The 14,790-nt window shown below is 39.5% G+C and overlaps 1 protein-coding gene across 3 annotated transcripts in view; it reads left to right on the top strand.

Annotated features, from left to right (window-relative positions):
* Positions 1 to 14,790, top strand: part of Spock3 (SPARC (osteonectin), cwcv and kazal like domains proteoglycan 3) — a 413,063-nt gene that overhangs the window by 332,895 nt on the left and 65,378 nt on the right. The gene's annotated exons all lie outside the window — the stretch shown is intronic.

The following is a 14,790-nucleotide window of genomic DNA, read 5'->3' as shown; positions in this document are numbered from 1 at the left end:
GCTTTCACTTAGCCCAGGCTCAAATATATGTTGAATAGCATCTAATATGGTGAGTCTAAACGTGGATCTTTCCATTGAGTTCATGAGTTGAAAGTAGTCTTATATAAAATTATTAAAAATGATATAATGTAAGCATAGACTTTACTTTAGTCATTCTCTTTGAAATGATTAGTCTACCCTGCTATTTAGCTAAATGAATGAATAAGTGGAATGGATGAGAAAGTTTTGACCATATAGCCTCCAAGCTCCACATTTTTAATAAATTTTGTGAGGTCTGACAGACAAGGGAAGGAGACCAAAGACAGGAATAAAAATGATAAGAATTTTGGGTTTAAATAAAACATTTTTTCAAGTTGTTATCATTTGAGTGTATTAGTAACTCAGGTTATTAATAACTGATAAGCATAAGTTCTTAGAATATGACAGTGTAATTTGAATTAATATTTATATTACTTTTTAGAAATATTATTAAAGACTGAAAAAGTATTTTAAAATCTTAAATAAGATACCCATTTTACAGTATATTTTAAGAGGCCATAGAGTCTGGAAAAATAAAAAAATAAAGAAATCTTCAGGGTTTTTCCAGAAGGTAATAAATAACCTGCCCTTCAAGTCAAGCTAATTATTGCAATAAGCCAATTCATGAGTTCTGCAATTACACACAGTAAGATTAGCTGATGAACACAGAATGGCACAGTAAGACTTCTGGGATGTAAGCATGTTTCTGTCCAGAGCCTCTTCCTCATGGCCCTGCATCTAATCCTCAAGATTTGGTAGGAAGATGAGAGTGGAAAGTACTACTACCTCCATTAACTTCAGTGTGGAAATGCTTATTACCTCAACTTACCTTCCATTGTTGAAATACAAGATTTCTACATAAAAACTCAAACCTTTATATTATTTCCCCAACAATGTTCACAAACATGTTATAGAACAAAGCATCTTCTTTTGGCAGTACAAAGACTGAGAGAAGCACAATGCCAGTTCTGGATGATGTGACTGTTAGCTTGGGTAGCATTTGAATTCCTTAGTGTTCCTTTGGGCTGGGTATGGGCCAAAATAAACATGCTTGCTTACGTTTATTATTTTGTTTCTTATTAACCATTAATTTAACAGAAACAATTAAAATATGAAATTCTCACTACTTTTTAGAAGAAACTATTGATCTAAGTAAAGGCTGTGTAGAAGAATAAATGGAAAACTTAAAGTATTGATATTCAGTTGTATCAGGTGTCCTAGATGAAAGACCAGCCTCATTCACTTTTCTTAGATGGACTGTCAACTAAACTAGCTTATTTCATAAATATTTCATATATACTACATTAAAAGGGAGAAATAGATGATAATTTTAGGAATAACAATTGTATAGGTTATAGCTATTAGGAGATTTACTACTAAATCATGTTTGGAAAATCATATGCATTACTATTTTTCTTTTGAAAGATAGTTGATAGTTCTGAGGTCAAGACAAAATTATCTCAGCATGAGAGAAGAAACATTTTCACATGAAAAAAAAAAAAAGTCTTTTTGAAGCCATTATAAAAATGCTTCTAGCCAGGTGTGGTGGTGTACTTCTTTAATCCCAGCACTCGGGACACAGAGGTAGGAGGATTGCCCAGAGTTCAAGGCCAGCCTAAGACTGCATAGTGAATTCCAGGACAGCCTAGACCAGAGTGAGACCCTACCTCAAAAAAACAAACACACACACACACACACACACACACACAAAAAAAAAAATGTTTCTAAATTAACGTTTTGTGTGTGTGTGTGTGTGTGTGTGTGTGTGTGTGTTGGTGCACATGCACTAGTGTGTATGTTTACATTGTGTGGGAGTGTACATGTGTGCAGGTGGGCACCAATGTTTGCATGTGGAGACCACAAGTTGACACTGGACTTCTTCCTCAATTGGTGCCCACCTTACTTATTGAGGTGAGGGTCTTTCACTTGAAGCCATCAGACTAGCCTTGCTAGCCTGCTTTCCCAGCATCCTCTGTCTCTGCCTTCCCAGCCCTAGGAAAGCAAGACACTGCTATGCTAGCCTGGCATTTACGTTGATTCTGGGATCCAAACTCTTGTCCCTGCACATGCATGGCAAGTAGTTCATCCACTGGGCCATCTTCCTTGAATCAGCACATTCTTGCTTTGACCTTAGTATAATCCTTTATTAGTTGTAGTATCAGTGTGTATAAGGGGATGAGTTGTGTACATGAGAATAATCTTTAGGACTTTCTGTAAACAGGATCATGTCATTGACAAGTAAAGACAGTTTTCCTTTCTCCCTTTACTAATCCTTGTACTTGTTTATTTTTCTTGACTAATTTCTCTGACTATATCTTTCAATGCCACATGAAGTATTAATAATTAGGACTACACATCTTATCTTGTTCTTTCTCAGGGGACATATTCAGTCTTAATTTTCAATTACAATGTTATTATAGTAAGTTATTATGTAGATACTTTTTATCACATTGATGTGTACGTTCCCTTTTATCTCTAGGTTATTGACAGCTTTTATCATGAATAAAAGGGAATCACAGCAAATTCTGTTTTGCATCTATTTATAGAAACAGGCATTTTTCTTAAAATTTGTAATTTTAAAATAATGAACATAAAGCTGCATGGTGGTGCACTCCTTCAGCCCCAGCACTTGGGAAGCAGAGGTAGGAGAAGTGCTGTGAGTTCAAGGTCAGCCTGAGATTACATACTGTGAATTTCAGGTTAACCAAGTAGAGTGAAAAATTAACTAAAAAAAAAAAAAAAACAAAAACCAATAACCATGATTATAATAACAACAATAATGGTGATGATGATGACTATCAGGCATTAAGGAAAATATTTGAAATGCATTCCTTTTCCTCCATAATACATAATATTTATATGGTAATTGAAAGACTAGGGTATTCAACATTAAGTAACCATGCCTGGGCAGAGACTTTTATATGTCTAATGATGCTTAGAGTATTTCTAAAGCCACAAATGTGTCCGTGTCCACTGAATTTTGCTCTATCAGTCAAAATTATAAATTAGCAATGTTCTATTTGAAACTTTAAAACCACTTGGAATTATATCTATAGTTGAGATAACACTGTAAGTAGAAATGTCTTAGCCTTAGCTTGAATATGTATATGAGTATATGTTTACCAGAAGATGACTTTAGAGAAGTATGATATTTATGTGCATGTTTACTGACAGCCTTAAGCATTAGTGCAATAGCTGCACTATGCACCTATTTTATTTCATAATAAATGAGAGGGAAAGTAGAACTTAATGGATAAGATGTTTCAAATATATTGTTATATAGATATCATGACAGCCAGTAATTTATGATTCAAAGAAAACTGCATATAAATCCAAAGAAATAAGTTAAACCAATCTTACCAAGGGAAGAAAAAGTGTTTGTTTGGGCTGGAGAGATGGTTTAGCGGCTAAGCGCTTGCCTATGAAGCCTAAGGACCCCTGCTCAAGGCTCGATTCTCCAGGACCCATGTTAGCCAGATGTACAAGGGGGCACACTCATCTGGAGTTTGTTTGCAGTGGCTGGAGGCCCTGGTGTGCCCATTCTCTCTCTCTCTCTCTCTCTCTCTCTCTCTCTCTCTCTCTTGCTCTCGCTCTTGCTCTCACTCTCTCTCTTTTTCTCTCTCTGCCTCTATTTCTCTCTGTCTGTTGCTCTCAAATAAATAAATGAAAATAAACAAAAAAATAAAATAAAGTGGTTGTTTGTTTTTTTTCAAAAAGACAATTATTTCATAGCTGATCAAACCAGTTTCCTACAATGCTATGTTATATTAAGACATAAAGGCACAGCACTAACACAAATATTTTATCATGTATTAAGAGCTATCATTGATTTAACAACTTTATAATTATAGAGACTATGCAGGCAGACTGAAAATTGAATAGCTGTCAAACAGTAATATGAAAGTATTGATGGTGAATCTTAGACAATGGATTAACTATTTTACTTTGTTCATACTTAAAATGAACATAATAATATTTACTCTAGATGGTTGCTGTGATTATTCAAAAAAATAAATAAACTTAGATAGCTTTGAACAAGACCAGAAACACTAATATCTAAATAACTATTTTTTGTTTTAATGCTGGGCTGTTATAGATCTATCAATTATTGCTATATTTTAATGCAGTGTTTTTCTAAAAAAGAATGAATGCTATATTTCTTTCCATCCTTCAGTCTTTTTTTCTTCTGCTTTTAGAATTTCATATGACCATTTTTATTCTGTTTTTTTTTATTTGAACTTTAGATCTCAAATGATTTTAAATTGCCCTTGGTGCCTCTATCTCAAAGTCATGGCTCTAACTTTAGCAAAGAGAGGGTACCTAGCATGGTTACACAGAGAAGTGGATAACATGTTTATATTAAGGTTAAAGTATTTTACACCCACGTGGAATTCTGGTTTCCTCTCATGTCATTCTGAAACTCTGGACCCCTGCTCCTATATATATGGCCATATTACCCTCTAGGTCTATTTCATTCAGTTACTGTGAGGACCTTGGCTTCCTGGAGGCTTTGTCATTAAGGATGCCTGAGCCTTCAACAGTAGTTACAGGGGAAGAGGGAAGGTAAGAGTCAATATGCCTTGCCTTGTGGAAAGGGCAGGACTACCCAAAGTCTATTAGAAAAGACACAGGTTTCCTACTCAGGGTCAGTTTCTGTTTATCAGTCACTAGTGCAGGCATCACCTTTGCTTGTTGGACATTTGGTTCTGGTGTCATTGTCCTGTGAATCAGGCCTTGAGGAAATAGGTAGGAAAGTATTGTCCTCTTGCCTTTCCTAGTGCTGTGGGTAATGAATTGCCTGCATTTTCTTGTTCTAAGTCATCTGTGTTGTGCTGAATGTCTGTAATACTGGGGCAGTGTATTATGGGCATAGCAGGGACACTCAAGTCATCTGCATAGTGTGTGTACATAGCATGAGTACTTAAGTCATGTGTGTACTGTGCACACAGCACGGATGCTCAATAATCTGTGTGCTGTGTACATAGTGTGAATACCCAAGCAATTTGTATGCTGTGTGCATAACATGAGTACTCTAGTCATCTGTGTTGACACTGAAATCCCAAAGCCTAAAACATTTTAGCAAATGTCCTGCCAGGCATAATGATGAGATGTCAGGACAGTAAACCTCTCCCACAGATAGCTTTGTTATCCAGACCTTTGAGCTAAGGCTTTTTCTTTTTCTTTATGCACCCTAATAGACACCTTCCATCTTCTAAGAGAGCTTTAATAATATTTCCATAAATGTTTGCATCCATAAGTATCTCTTACTTGCATAACTTGTTCATATTTAGTCTAGTGAAATGAGTGAGAATGGAGTACTTTTTAGCATCTTGTCAAGCCACTAAAATGTCTATGATGTAAAGTTAAATATGCATCCATCTTGCAACAACATGATTTGCATATAATATCCATTCCAGTCAACATAGTGATATTATGAAGCTTTAGAAGAAGTTTTATCTCAAAAGGGACAAAAAAAAAAAAAAAAAACAGCATCACAATGTGAAAAAAAATACTACTTGATGGCAACGAAACAAACAAAAAAAAAAAAACTAAGGAACCAGAATATACACACATAGAACAGTTATTTTAAATGACTAATGAAATTGATAGTAACTGTTACTCAGGCTATATAAAAACTTCAGATTACTTTAACCCACGCCTCATGTTCAGTTACCTGTCTGGGTAAAACAGCTCCATGAGCAAGTCCAAGGTACTTACTGAAGATATAAAAAAGAGGTTAAAACATTACTAAACTTTTAGAAAAACATCATTAAATAACTTTAAAATAAATTATATTTCCAAAGAGGACAGATCCATTTTCATCTTCATATTAGGATCTTAGCTTACTACTAAAATCTTTATGTGAATTTGCTGCAAACATTTCACAAGCCTTTCCTAAATATTCATTTCTTATGTCTTCCAGATAGTCATTTAGTTTTCATCCTGCAACCTAGGTATTAGGAGTCTTTTTGGTTATTATTAGACAATGAGATCAGATTTACTTTATGAAAGTGTAATTTAAATTAGATTATTGGTGAGGTTCATGATACATTAATCACAGGCAGCATGTTGGGTGGAACATTAATTTGAAGTGATGAGAATAAGCAGCTGTGTTTTACTGATATGGTAACTGTAATATTTATATTAATCATTTTATGAAATGAGATCATTGAAGAAGAAAATTCTCTGTGTTGGTCTCCTTCCCCCTTGTGCTGGTATCCGGTTCATCAGGAAAACAGCACCCTTGCTTATTTCACCAATTTTCCTTAGTTTCAGCCCGGGCCCTTTTGAGGTATGTTGGGGTGGCTCTCTCCTTAGGATCTGCATCTATCTGAAAAAGAGAAGCAGATTCTCCAATGGAGAGTAAGTTAGCACCAGGACAAATGAGATAACCCTTACTTTTTGTTTTGTTATAGAGAGTTTAATAAGTGTACACCCTCTTTTAGCCCATGTTGATGGTAGCTTGATATTGGAGAGTGGACGTATGTTTGGGTATGGTTCTGACTTGTTTTCCAGCTCCAGCTATGGGTCCCATACCACTGATGGGATCAGTTAGCCAAATCAAGAGCAGTTGGTACCCGACCAAGTCTGTGTGCCACTATTGCACTTATGTGGGCATCACAACAGGTTATTTGTTGCTAAGTAGGTTAGACCGTGAGTTGCTTGGACAGATATTGGTCATATCCCCCAGTCACCCATGTAGCACCTTCTGGCACTAGACACGCTGACTGTACGGTACTGACTCTATCCTGGCTTCCAGCCATGCCATTCCATTTTAAGTGTCAGCTGCATATGATGTCTTCAGCAATAGGGTCCTACCACTGACCTTTGATAGCTCATCAAGTACTCTGGGAATTACCAGCACAAGGGGGAAGGAGACCAACATAGAAAAAAATTAATTCCTACCAAATCAGAGAGCCAGAGCCTCAGAGGCCCCCAACACCGCATCACTGAAGCAGACCAAAAATGAGCCCAACATGGCTCAGGGAAATTTTGCAGAAGAGGGGGCAGAAAGAATGTCAGAGCTACATTTTGGGTCTGGATATGCAGAGACATTTATCGTACCAATAACTGTGGGCTCACTTCAAAATGCACGACCCATATACATCAACAAGGAGGGGCCAATGGGAAGGTGGTAGGCCACGGATGAGCCTAATAATGGTACCAAACTGCCTGTATTTGCTGAACAGAAAACTAATTAAAAAAAATAGAAAATTCTCTATGCTTCACTGGCAAAAGATGAAGTTACAATACTTAAATTTCTTAATTTTCAACTATACTACATCCTCCCAAATCACTAAGGCCCATAATATTATAAATGATGTCATGTCATTAATAAACATAAAACAAATGAGGCAAAAAAATTGATGATGTTTCCCTTTATTTACTATGTTCTTAAATTCTTGTCAAAAACAAGTCCTTATTCCATCCAGTGTCCTGAAATGTACCCCTAAGTTTTCTTCTAATAGTTCCATTGTTTTGGGACTCAAACAGAAATCTTAAAATAAGCTTTAATTATTTGTAAGGGTTTCATTTATTTATTATTTTATTTTTTAAATTTTTTAAAATTTTTCTTTCTGCTATTTTATTTTTTTTTAAATTTAATTTATTAGTTTTCATTTCAGTGAATACATGCAGTTTGGTACCATTATTTAGGCTCATCTGTGATCTACCCCCTCCCATTAGACCCTCCTTGTTAATGAAAATGGGTCGTGCATTGTGGAGTTAGCCCCCAGTTATTAGTATGATAAATGTCTCTGCAAATCATGACCCAACATGTAACTCTGACATTCTTTCCGCCCCCTGTTTTTATTAATTAGTTTTGCACTCAGTGAATACAGGCAAGTTGGTACCATCGTTAACCTTCTCCATGTCTTACCCCCTCTCCCTGGCCCCTCCTTGTTGAGATATATGTGTCATGCATTGTGGAATTAGCCCACAGTTATTGGTAGGACGAAATGTCTCTGTATCATGACCCAATTTATGGTTCTGACATTCTTTCTGCCCCCTCTTCTGAAAAATATCCCTGAGACATGTTGTGCTCATTTTATATCTGCTTTAGTGATGAGGTGTTAGGAGCCTCTGTGTCTCTGGATATCTGATTTGGTAGGAGTTCATTATTCTCTGTGTTGATCTCCTTCACCCTTGTGCTGGTACCAGATTCACCAAGAAAACAGCACCCTTTCTTGTTCCGCCAATTATTCTTAATTTCACCTTGGGCCCTTTTGAGGTATGATGGGGTGGCTCTCTCCTTAGGATCTCTTAGGATCTTAGGATCTAACCCATATTGATTTTTCTTTGCACATTTTTTGCATTAATAGCTTCCATGATTATAAAAAATATCCCATGGTATTACCCACCCTTGCCCCACTTTCCACTTTGAAACTCCTTTCTCCATCATATCTCCTCCCCATATCAGTCTCTTTTATTTTGATGTCATGATCTTTCCCTACTATTATGGTATTGTGTAAGTAGTGTCAGTCACTGTGATGTCATGGATATCCAAGCCATTTTGTGTCTGGGGGGAGCATGTTGTAAGAAATCCTATCCTAACCTCTGGCTTTTACATTCTTTCTGCCACTTCTTCTGAAATAGATCCTGAGCATTGGAAGGTGTGATAAGGATATTGCAGTACTGAGCACTCCTGTCATTTCTTTCCAGCACCATGATTCCTTCTGAGTCATCCTAATCTCACTGCCATCTGAAAAGCAATGATTCACTACCAAAAGTGAGAGTAGCATTAATATAAGAGTTTGAATATTAAGACAAGTGCTTCCTGGGCAGTTTGATATGCAAAGTATATACATTTAGCCAGACAGCAGCAGATGTTACACCCCTAGGGCTCATGACTACATCTGTTTTAAGTTTTCAGTATCAGGGATCTGTTCCCTTCCATGGAGCGGGCCTCCAGTCCAATTAGAGGGCAATTGGTTTCCACCATGACAGGCATGCCACTTTTGCACCCATTGGCTCAATTGCCATGGCTAGCCAAATATAAGGCTTAGAGGGTCCACTGTTAAGTATCTTCACTGGTGATTTCTCTTTCTCCCATTGAACTTCATGCAGAATGGTTTCTTCCAGCTTTCTGTCAGCTGGACGAGGTTATAAGCTCAGTTCTAGCAGGATTTCTGAGTATCCTTGCAGCCCAAATATGTGGAGTATTCAGCAATAGGGTCTTGCCATCTATTCCTGGTGGGAAACCAAGGGCCTCGGCAATGACCTCTAATGTTTTGGGGGCATCAGGGACCTCCCTGGCCAACAACTTACTGAAACGTATCCCATTCCTGGCACTGAAAATTTTCTAGCAACAATTTACGGCTCCTTGAGTATTCCATTGTCCAAAAGAGTAAGTTAAAATAAGATTTATTTATATCCTCTTAGATTTTGTTTAACCCTTCATCCACCTTTCCTTTACTAAATCTCTTCCCCTGACCTCACTTTGGGCCTTTTCACCCCCATTAATCTATTCTTCTACATATATATATATATATATATATATATATATATATATATATATGTATGTATGTATATATATATATACATAATACCATGCAATAGTTGTAGGCCCTCTTATACCCCACAATTGGTGGTAGCTTGAAGATGGAGAACGGGCTCATGTTTGGATATGGTTCTGACTTGTTTCCCAGTTCTAGACATGGGTCCTATTCCACTGACTGGATCAGTTAGCCAAATCATGAGCAGTTAGTTTCCCACCATGGCTGTGCACCACTATTGCACTTGTATGAGCATCACAACAGGTTATTTTCTGGTAAGTGTGTTAGACCATGCATTCCTTGGACAGATATTGGTCATTGTTGCAGTCCGGTTCACATTGCTGGTAGAAATCACTGGACCAAGAGCAGCTTCTGGGAAAAAGAGATTTATTTTGGCTTAAAGGCTTGAGGGAAGCTCCACGATGGCAGGGGAAAACGATGGCATGAGCAGAGGGTGGACATCACCCCCTGGCCAACAGAAGGTGGACCACAGCAACAGGAGGGTATGCCAAACACTGGCATGGGGAAACTGGCTATAAAGCCCATAAGCCCGCCCCCAACAATACACTCCCTCCAAGAGGCATTAATTCCCAAATATCCATTAGCTGGGAACCTAGCATTCAGAACACCTAAGTTTATGGGGGACACCTGAATCAAACCACCACATTCTGCCCCTGGCCCCCATAAACTGATATCCATACATTATGTAAAATACAATGCATTAAGTCTGACTTTAAAAGTCCCCATAGTTTTTTATCAATTCCAGTGATGTTCATACATCCCCAGAGTTCAAGATCTTTTAACTGAGCCATAATACCAAAATATAACTTCAAAAAACCCAGAATGGCACAGAATAAATATTCACACTGCAAAAGATGGCATTGGGCATAGCAAAGAAACATTCAACCAATACAAGATTTAAAACAACCAGGGCAAACATCAAACTCTGACAAATCTCCAAGTCCAATAATTCTAACCAGCAACAAGTCTCTGGCATTCCAATTCTGCCCCTCCAGCTAGGCTACTCACAGTCCTGGAAAACTTCATTGGGACCAGCAGCTCCTCAGCAGCCATCTCATGGTCCTGGCATCTCCACTGGGTCTCCACTGCAAGCCACGGTTCACCCTCATGGCCCCATGTGGTCTCTATGCCGGCAACCAGCAAACCCGCTTCACACTGCCCATGGCCATTTCCAAAACACAAGACCGTGTTGCAAACTCAATGACTCTCTTTCCAGCATTTCTTATATTCCACAATACCAGGTAGGGTGCCAATTTGTTAATCCAGGGGAGAATAAAGCAGACTTTGAAGAACAGGACTCCTTGAGCACTCAGGCCCCTTCTAAAGAGTCTACATTCTTCTTGTTGCCCCAGTGCAGGTCAGCTAGCCCAGTCTCAAAGGTTGTAATCTCTCAGTTGCAGCTGAACAGGGAACAATTCACCCAAAGATTTTTCTTTCTGTGCTATATCCCTCTGCACATACCAGTTCATTTCTACGCAAAGCAACCCTGCACAACTTCTCAAGACATGGGCATAAGAGCAAGTTTCTCACACAAACTGCTAGCCCAGTCCAAGCAAAGCTCTTTCTCATCCTCATAAACCAAACCTCACAGTCCATAGTTCTTACTGCCTTCAGGTCTTTCAGCTCAGACCAGAATAGTCCATCAGGCTGTACTTACAGCACTGCAAAGCATCTCTTAGGCCAAGGTTTCAAATCCTCCCACATTCCTCTTGAAAAATCAGCTCCAAAAGGCCAAAGCCACATAGTCAGGTGTCTAGCAGCAACCCCACTCCTCGGTACCACTTTACTGTTGCAGTCTGGTTCACATTGCTGGTAGAAATCACTGGACCAAGAGCAGCTTCTGGGAAAAAGAGATTTATTTTGGCTTACAGGCTTGAGGGGAAGCTCCACGATGGCAGGGGAAAACGATGGCATGAGCAGAGGGTGGACATCAACCCCTGGCCAACAGAAGGTGGACCACAGCAATAGGAGGGTGTGCCACACACTGGCATGGGGAAACTGGCTATAAAGCCCATAAGCCCGCCCCCAACAATACACTCCCTCCAGGAGGCATTAATTCCCAAATATCCATCAGCTGGGAACCTAGCATTCAGAACACCTAAGTTTATGGGGGACACCTGAATCAAACCACCACAGTCATTTTCCCCCAGTCGCCCATGTAGCACCTTTTGGCACTAGATGCACTGACTGTCTGAAGACTGACTCTCTTCCAGCTACCATCCATGTCACTCCATATTACATATAAATCACATATGGTGTCTTCAGCAGTAGGTTCTTATCACTAACCTTTGGTGGGTCATCAAGTACTCTGACAGAGATCTCTTTCTTTTAGGAAACCTTGTAGGTCTCTCTGATCAAAAGCTCATTGTGAATGATAGCCACCTTTTGGTACTGGAAGTTACAGGTCAGTGCCCACTAATAGAAGGAATAAAACAATAACTAATATAAAACAGTTACAGAGAAGAGAGAGAGGGGAGAGAGAGAGAGATTGAGAAGCTGTAGAAGATTAAAGTCAGTCTTCATCATACCCTATCCAGTGCCTTGTGACTCGAGTATTCCTTCTAAGGGTCTATAAGGTTCAACCTTTTCTTTTTCATCTGCATTTTAGGATGTAGAATTTTATGGCACCATTGCCATGTGGGTCTATATTCGTGTCCCACACCCCCTACTTTGCCCTCCCCTCCCTTTATACCCACTCTATTGTCTAGTCCTCAAGATGCTTGCAGAATATATTGCCATGTTGGGTAGATTCAGGTTAGGTGCTGTAGATGAGTGAGACTATGTGGTGATTATCTTTCTGTGCTTGGGTAATTTCACTGAGAATGATCTCTTCCAGGTTTAACCATTTTACTTCAAATTTCATTGTGTCAATTTTTCTTCCTGTTGTTTAGAATTCCATTGTGTAGATATACCACATCTTAGTTATCTATTCTTCTAGTGATGGATATCTGGGTTGATTCCAGCTCTTAGCTATTACGAATTGAGCTGCTACAAACATGGTTGAACAAATCTCTCTGGACTGAGGCTTGAAGGCGTTAGGGTACATGCCAGGTAAAGGAACAACTGGGTCTGTTGGTCATACTATAGTCAGCTTTTTAAGGATTCTCCATATTGCTCTCCAAAGTGGTTATACCATCTTACACTCCCACCAATAGTCGATGAGGGTTCCTAGTTCCCACATCCTCACCAGCATTTATTTTCATTAGATTTTTTGATGTTTGCTATCCTTATTGGGATAACATAGAATCTCATCATTGTTTTAATTTGCATTTGCCTGATGATTAGGGATGATGAACATTTTCTTAAGTATGTGTTTGCTATTTGTATTTCTTCCTCTGTGAACTGCCTGTCCAGCTCTTTGCCCCATTTGGTGAGTGGGCTGTTTGACTTTTTGTTTAGGTTTTTGAGTTCTTTGTAGATTCTAGAGATTAGGCCTCTGTTAGTTGGATATTCAGCAAATATTTTCTCCCATTATGTGGGTAATCTATTGGCTTTGCTTATTGTATGTTTGCCTGTGAAGAAACTCTTCAGCTTCATTTGATCCCATTGGTTGATTGACTGCTTAAGATCCTGTGCTACAGGGTTTTGTTCATGAAGTCTTTTTCCATTCTTATATTATGGAAAGTTCCTCCTATATTTTCTTCTGGTAGTAGCTGAGTTTCTGGTCTTATATTGAGGTCTTTGATCCATTGGGACTTGAGTGTTGTGCATGGTGAAATGTTTGGATCAAGTTTCAGTTTTCTGCATATGGTTTTCCAGTTTGTCCAGCACCATTTGTTGATGATGCTGTCTTTTTTCCAGCCAATAGTGTTAGGGCCTTTGTCAAATATCAAGTAGCTATAGTTGCTTGACCCAACGTCTGTGTCCTCAATTCTATTCCATTGGTCTATACTCCTGTTTTTATGCCAGTACCATGCTGTTTTTATTACTATGGCTTTGTAATACAGCTTTAGATCAGGTATGGTGATGCCACCAGAGGTATTTCTTTTGCTGAGAATTTGTTTGGGCATCCAAGGTTTTTGCCTTTCCATATGTACTTTGAGTTAATTTTTTGATCTCTGAAGAATCATTTTGGGATGATAGTTGGAATTGCATTAAATCTGTATATTGCCTTTGGTAGGATGTTCATATTCAAATGTTAATTCTGCTTATCCAGGAGCATGGGAGGTCTTTCCATTTTCTCAAGTCATCCTCAATTTCTCTTTTGAGTGTTTTTATGTTTTCATTTCCATGTGGACCTTTTCGTGTCGGATTCTTCTTGCTTTTCCAGTTCAGACTGTTTAGTGTCCCATTGTGTGACATCTCAGGCTGTTTCAGCATCCACCTCAGACCTCTTCAGTTTCCTGCCAGGCAAGAGCTCTGGTAGACCCGCACAGCCACATGTTAGCTCAGTACTGCCTAAGTGTGTCACACCTCCCCAGGAAAGAAAGGCAAGGCACTAAGAGTTCACTGGGGCTTTTAGGGGAGATAAATTTCTAATAGATCACCAGTGGGAGGGCACAGAGCGGAAAAAGAAAGGGAATCACTCATTATCTCACTTCCGGTAGCCCACCAGTTCCCCAATTCTCCCAAGCAGCAGCCATACACATAGTCCCAGCTTCAGGATACACCCACACTTACTGTATGAAAGGGGACCCAGACTAGCATTGTTCTACTTGCCTCACTGCACAGGAGCAATCACCCTGCTATCCACGCCCACACATGACCTTGGGCAGGCTCTGCCTACTGGCCCTCTGGAGCTCAGGCCCTATCTGTTCATCTACCTGCCAAATGTATGCCACCCATCTGCTTGTGCAAGCTTATCTTGCTCTGCCCATTTGCCCACATACTTCTCCAGCCACCCACCCATCCACGCACAAGCTCAGGTCCATTCCACCTGCCCATATAAGCTCAGACTCACTCTGTCTGTTCGGCCACACCATCTCAATCCCCCATCTGCCATGCCTGCCACCAGCCAATATCCTGTTGTGTGTGAGCTCAGACTGCTACAGTGTCGCACCACAAACTAGTTTAGGTTGCTTTGGTGCTTGGTGCTTCAGCATCCCTCCATGCGAAAGCTCAGGCTTCTTTGGTGCCCCACCATGTGAGAGCTCAGGCTGCTTTGGCATTCCACACAGTGAGAGCTATGGCTGCTTTGTCGTCCGGCCTCAGGCTGCTTCAACTTCCTGCTGTGGGTGAGTTCAGGCTGATCCATCCACCCATGTGTTAGTTCAGGACCACTCTGCTCATTTGCTTGCCTGTGTGCTAGCTCAGGCCA

The sequence above is a fragment of the Jaculus jaculus genome, chromosome 1, assembly GCF_020740685.1.
Source record: "Jaculus jaculus isolate mJacJac1 chromosome 1, mJacJac1.mat.Y.cur, whole genome shotgun sequence".
Classification (NCBI taxonomy): domain Eukaryota; kingdom Metazoa; phylum Chordata; class Mammalia; order Rodentia; family Dipodidae; genus Jaculus; species Jaculus jaculus.
Note: the sequence above shows the minus strand (reverse complement) of the source record. Positions and strands in the feature narration are given on the sequence as shown.